Source organism: Telopea speciosissima, chromosome 1, assembly GCF_018873765.1.
Source record: "Telopea speciosissima isolate NSW1024214 ecotype Mountain lineage chromosome 1, Tspe_v1, whole genome shotgun sequence".
Classification (NCBI taxonomy): Eukaryota; Viridiplantae; Streptophyta; class Magnoliopsida; order Proteales; family Proteaceae; genus Telopea; species Telopea speciosissima.
Window position 1 is genome coordinate 72,576,115 of NC_057916.1, and position 6,455 is coordinate 72,582,569.

Consider the following 6,455-nt stretch of genomic DNA (forward strand, 5'->3'; position numbering starts at 1 on the left):
CTCCCTTTAGATCGTCTCCCTTCTCCCTTCGTCTGCAAAATAGGGTTTTCCTTTACCCCTTTCCTTTTCTTTTGTTTGAGCGAACAATGAGCGAGTGTGATTTGTCGAGTAACAATTTTTGACATTGGCTTGTAAAATGGTAATAACAACAAATAGTTGTTATGTCAAAAACGTTATTTTAGGCATAAATTGTTATAAATTTTGATTTTTGTTATAAAAACAAGTGAAACAAAATGGATTTATCAAACGGTTTTTTTGTTTCATTTGGTTCTGGTAACGTTACTGGCAAAGAAACAGTAAAAATATAACGTAGTCAAACGGTGCCTTTGTTTTACCATTTGGCAAACTCCGTTTGAGACTTAACTTGACATGTAAGTACCCTACATTGAGGTATATCTGTCTATAAAATTTGACCACATCTGACCTGGAGACCCATTTGGAATCATTTATCCTTTAAAATATGGTGAAAGTTTTTGTGATCTACAGCCCGTGGACAAAATTGGTGGGGTGGGGGGCACAACTATTCTGCCATGGCCGATAAGGGTGTCAATTTGGAATCAAAATCGTACACCGAAACCGAAACTGATCGCATAAAATCGTACTGTTATAAATTCGGTATGGTATGGTATAAGAAAACGGTATTGGACTCGATACGGTACGGTATCGGTTTCTAAACTGAAACCGTTCGGTATGTACCGATGCCGTACCGAATTATCGAAATACATACCAAATAGGGTAAAAGTGTAATTTTAGGAATATTTCCTCGGGTATTAGGAATATCAGACAAGGAGATCTCATTTCTCTTTATATTTTTAAGAGAAAATTACTTGGACACCCCTTGTACTATGGCCATTTTGCTTACGATTACTAACGTTTGAAACAATTACTTGACACCCCCCGAAACCTAATGGTGTTAGTCTTCTGTTAGTGTTTAAATGAAAATGTCTATTTTACCCTTATCACCTATTCAATAGAAAATAGTAAAATTAAAATTACCAAATTACCCTTCTTCTTCTTCTTGCAACCAAAAAAAAAATAAAAAAAAATGGCAGCCATGGCTATGCGTGAAGATAGTACGAGAGACTAAGACCTGAACTCCGTGGTTCCCTAATTTTCGATTCATTTTGAACCCAGAATAAATTGCACCAAACCGTACGGTCCCTTCCCACTTATATTGGAAACCACAAACGCGACTCGGTGTTAGCTTCCTAAACTTTTCAATCTCTCTCTCCCTCTATTGTTTTATTTTCCATGTTCTACATTTTATATACTTGTAGATTAAATGTTTGCACTAAACTCGTGCAATTGGTTGCATTTGTTTATTTTGCCTTTTCTCTCTCTCTCTCTCTTATTTTGGGTGTAATTTTATGGTGTAAGATGTTCAGTCGAATATATGATGGAATCTGCCTTTCTCAATTGTTATTGCCCGAGTCCTTGAGTCTTGAATTAGGGTAAAACCAGGGTTTAAAACAAGAATTGGTATCTGAATAGGGTTCAACTTATTCCAATATAATGTTGGAATTTGTTGAAATTGGCCAGATTCTTTCTGCTTGAACCCTAGAAAACCTATATGGATCGTTTGCTCTGGAACAACAAGAATCAGGTCAGGTTCGACCGATTTTGATTTGCCTTCTCGATTCTGATTTTATATCTGTGGGTCAAATAGGAAAAAAAACGGAATGAAGCTCCAACCCCTGGACATGGGTGTGGGATTGTGGGGGTTTAGTTTCATCCATGGCTTGGTCCGTTAGTCTCCGAGTAGTTTAGATGGAATAGTAGAAAATAGATTCAGAGACATACGAGATCTTCAAATCGTTTATCGGTAGAACGATCTGAGCATGAATGCGAGGAAAGAGACAAGGAAAGTAGCGGCGAACGATGCGAAGACGACACTAAGTCCGGTACCAGAAGTAGGACTTGGAGCCGGAGCATCAGCAGCGATAGCATCTCCAATGAAGGAGAAGACGGTGAGGACGACCGCCATAAGAGCCACAAACGAAGCTTTTCTCTTTGATTCCGATTCGACCTTTCGGGCTTAATCTTCGAAGATGCCTTAATGGTTTTTGAAACAACAGCCATGGTTGCTGGTTTTTTTTTGTGGTTGCAAGAGGAAGAAGGAGAAGAAGAAGAAGAAGAAAGAGAAGGGGGGGGGGGGAAATATGTCACTTCACTATACCTTAAGGATAGTTTAGGCATTTACAAAATATTTAACCCATGGTAACGATGACTGACTAATGGACAGGGCTACTTGAAAGAAATGGTAAACTACAGGGGGTGTTCAAGTAATTGTTTCAAACGTTGAGGAGACTAAGTAATTAGGGCATACTACAGGGGATGTCGAAGTAATTTTCTCTATTTTTTATTTTACTATGGAAGTATTCCCTTTTTTCAGCGAACCTTCTCTTTAATGGAAGGATTCAGTTGCTTCCTTGGTGCAAATATTTAAAGGGAAATTTACGAAACACCCCTTGAAAATGGGTTGAAACTCGGATCACCCCCTGAAATTTGAAAATACTCAGATCACCCCCTCTACACTAACGGTGTTAGTCTGCTGTTAGTTATTGATGTAAAACTGTAAAAGGACTAATTTACCCTTGTAATAAATCATTAGAATTAAATTTACAATACTACCCTTTTCTATTCTTCTCATCTTGTGTTTCTTCCAACCCTAACCGATGCCTGACGGTGATACCCCTGCCCCGTTGCTCAACGCCATCTCCGTCTCCGTTCATGGTGGGGTGGCCAGGGGGTGATTGCTGGTCCAAATAACTGGTTTTCCGTATAAGCGGCTCTGAACATTTGAAGCTGCTTTGTTTGCTTTCTTTACAGAGTGAGCAACCACTAGAGAGCTCGATTCTTCCTCCACCATTTGATTCTCTACAGACTTCTCGTCTTCCGACAGCTCCAAATCGATTGGACAATTCAATGAATCTTCGATAGTTTCATCAACCGTGGGCATCACTAAAGCTGTTTTACCCTTTGACCTAGCCTATTTCTTTCCTCTTGACGGCATTTTTCCCTGCGACTACGATTAGGGAAATTGCAAAAGAGAGAAGCGAGCAGGCGAAGCAAAGTGCCGTGAGAATTATCTACATAGTCTTCATCACATAAAACAGAAGTCGTGAAAAAAAGGAGGAAAACAAAAAGGAATTAAAATGTTGCAATTTTGATACCTGCAGAAGTATAAGATTTCTCACCCTCTCTGATTTTTCTCACTCTCTCTCCCTGATTTTTCTCGATCTTCTGAAATCCCTCCCCCAAAATCTCTCTTTAGAAAAACATAGAGGTGGTCGTCGACCACTCTGTTGGCTACTCTCTCTAGCCCTAAATTGAATTCGAGTTCGTCTTTTCAAAATTTGTGATTATTAATCTGGAAAGTAAATGAATTTTAATCTGGAAAGTAATTGCGGTTTAACGGCAGCCGGCGACTCTCCATGCTACCTGCAACTTGAACCAGTATACCGTTTCTGCCAATGTCTTCAGAAATAAATGAACATAAAGGGAAACGGCATACGCCAGATTGGAAACGGTATACCGTTTCAAACAAATATTCACATGTGAATTTACAGAGATGGAAACGGTGTACGCCGGATTTGATCCAGTATACCGTTTTAAAAACATCTTCAGATGTCAATTTACAGAGAGCGAAACGGCGTACGCCGGATTTGATCCGGTATACCGTTTCAAAAAAATTTCAGATGTGAAATTACAAAGAGCAATACGGCAAATTAGGAAGAGAGTGAAGAACGAAGGGTGCTTGAATAAGGGTGCTTCAATAAGGGCGTGAGTCAAGGCAGTCTCGGCAACCCATTTTTCAAATTCCTTGTCTTTCTTCAGTCCGGCGAAGTTCACTTTTGGAGTTGCAGGTCATTTGGGAAGAGAGTGAAGAATGAAGAAAAAAACATTAGACTTTGGGGGGTTTTTCTCTGCAAGGGTAATATTGTAATTTTACATTGCACAAGGGTAGTTTAGGATTTTAAAAATTATTTAAATGGCTGACTTCATTGTTTAACGGTGGACCACTAACGGTAGGGTTGAATCTGAGTATTGGGCTCTATTTCAGGGGGTGATCCGAGTTTCGACCCATTTTCAAGGAGTGTTTCATAAATTTCCCATATTTAAATTAGTCTCATCTCATGTTCGCAGATAACTTAACGATCTGTCTTAGCTGAGTTTGCTACTTATTCTGTGTTGCATCTTAATAAGACCAAATCATCCATTATTCTTGTAGGTTTATCCCATTCTGGTAATATGCAACTTTTGGAAATTGACGGGGTTTTTCTGAAGCCAAATTTCCCATCAAATATCTTGGTGTTCTCTTATTTTAGGGAAACTTACTTTAGCGGATTAATTGTGATCTCATTGTTGACTTGGTTAGAAGGAAATTTGGAAGATGGAAGGCTCGTTTTTTGTCTTGTGCTGGAAGATTGTAGTTGATAGATTCATTTATAGAAGGCTGCTACATCTATTGGTTAGGACTAGTTAGGACTAGTTATTTCCCAAGTAAAGTGATTCATAAATATGAATCATTGTTTTCTAGTTTTTTATTTCTTCGCCCTTTTTGTCGGGTCCTAATCTTGAAAAGGAGATCCATTACATTGCTTGGACTTGATTTGTAAACCTAGAAGAGAGGATGGTTTGGTTTTAAAGCGCATCAAAGACATGAATATGGCAGGGGTTGTGCATCAGTTTTGATGGATTTCTATGAAATGGATACTTTATGGTTTAAATGTTTGCAACACAGTTTTCTAATTTAAAAAAAAAGAAGAGATTATATTAAGATAGTAAAACCGTTCCATAATTATTCATGGGTATGGAGAATATTTATGAAATGTAGAGATCACATAGAACCTATTAGGGGTGCAAGTTTAGCCCTGTCGGCCCGAACCCGCCCTGAGCCCGAACAGGGTCTAGGCTAAAATATTTGGCCCTGAGGGCGGATCAGGGCTGAAAATTTCTGGCCCTGAGTTAGGGTCGGGTTGGGTTAGGGTTGAGGTCTTGAGCTAAGCTTGGCCCAGCCCGACCCGACCCTGATTTAAGTTATAGTATAAAATATATATTGATATAATTTATACATTATAGACTTTAAATTTCACCCATATTTTTTTATATAATATATTATATATGAAGACAATAAGTGTTATATATAATTTATTATATTGTTATTTTATGTAAAATTAATAAGTTCTTCCCAGCCCATTCCAACCCATGCATTTCTTTCTCCCTCCCCATGATCAGGGCCAATCAGGGTCGGCCCGGCCCGACCTTGAGGACGGGTCAGGGTTGGATTTTTCTGGCCCTGAGTCAGGGTTGGGTCGGGCCTGGGCCCAGCTAAGGGGACTTAGGGTTGGGCTAGGGTTCTATAAAGCCCGGCCCAACCCGACCCTGTTGCAGCCCTAGAACCTATGGTGCAACACCCTATTGGGGATGGTAAATCTGCAAGGTTGTGGCTTGATAAATGGCATCTGGCATGTGTATTGATGTCCAGGTTTGGAGATCATATTAAGTATAATGTGGGTTCTAATAGAAGGATCGGGATCCTCTGTAATACCGCTGGATGTGTGGTGCACATTCTGCGGCACAGCCGAGGCCATGTGGCAGTATTGCAAAGGATTTTTATCCCTAATAGAATGGGCAAAATTGCAGGATATTTTAGGTGATGGTGGCTGGAATCCTAGTCCCTCTCTTTCCCCTGACTTAATTGAAGTTTGGTAGCAACTTTCAAACGTTAGAAAACTTTATTTTTCTGATTCAAATATAGTAATTTGGAAAAGGGAAAACGTCCAGCTTGTTTACTGCAAAATCAGCTTGGGAGATAATTCGTCACAAGGTCGACCAAGTAGACTTGGCTGATGCAATATGGTTCCTGATAACATTCCAAAACAGTCAATTATTTTGCTGTCTCGAGGGATGCTTTAAAGCTTTATCGCAATCTAGGAAACAGATACAAAGTATTATGAACCAACACTATTATATCTTACGATATCCACTCTTAAGGGCCACATTTTCCATTATCTTGGGACTGGGGCGTAACAAGTTAATTGAAACCCAAATTTTATGGACATTTAGATCCCATGTATCTCTATTTACATATCAAATTTCAACTCTAATTAAGTTCGCCAAATAAAAAAATAAAGTTTTGAAATCAAACTCAAGTGCTTGTTTTGGATTTAAATTTGATATGTAAATTGGGTGGCAGTCTTATATAACATGGAGCCAATAACAATGACGAAATGTCACTTGTCATGTTACACTTATCTAAATGCAATATTAAGATTAAGGGTTTTATTCTCTTCATTATGTTTGGTGAAGTATAATGCTTTATTATTTGCTACATAATTGTACATAGATTAGTCATGGGATAGAAGACCAGACAAGCACCTTGGTGAATTCAACACAAACTAAGTACAAGAAGTAGCTAAAATTACAAAACTATTTTGTACTTTATCTCCATT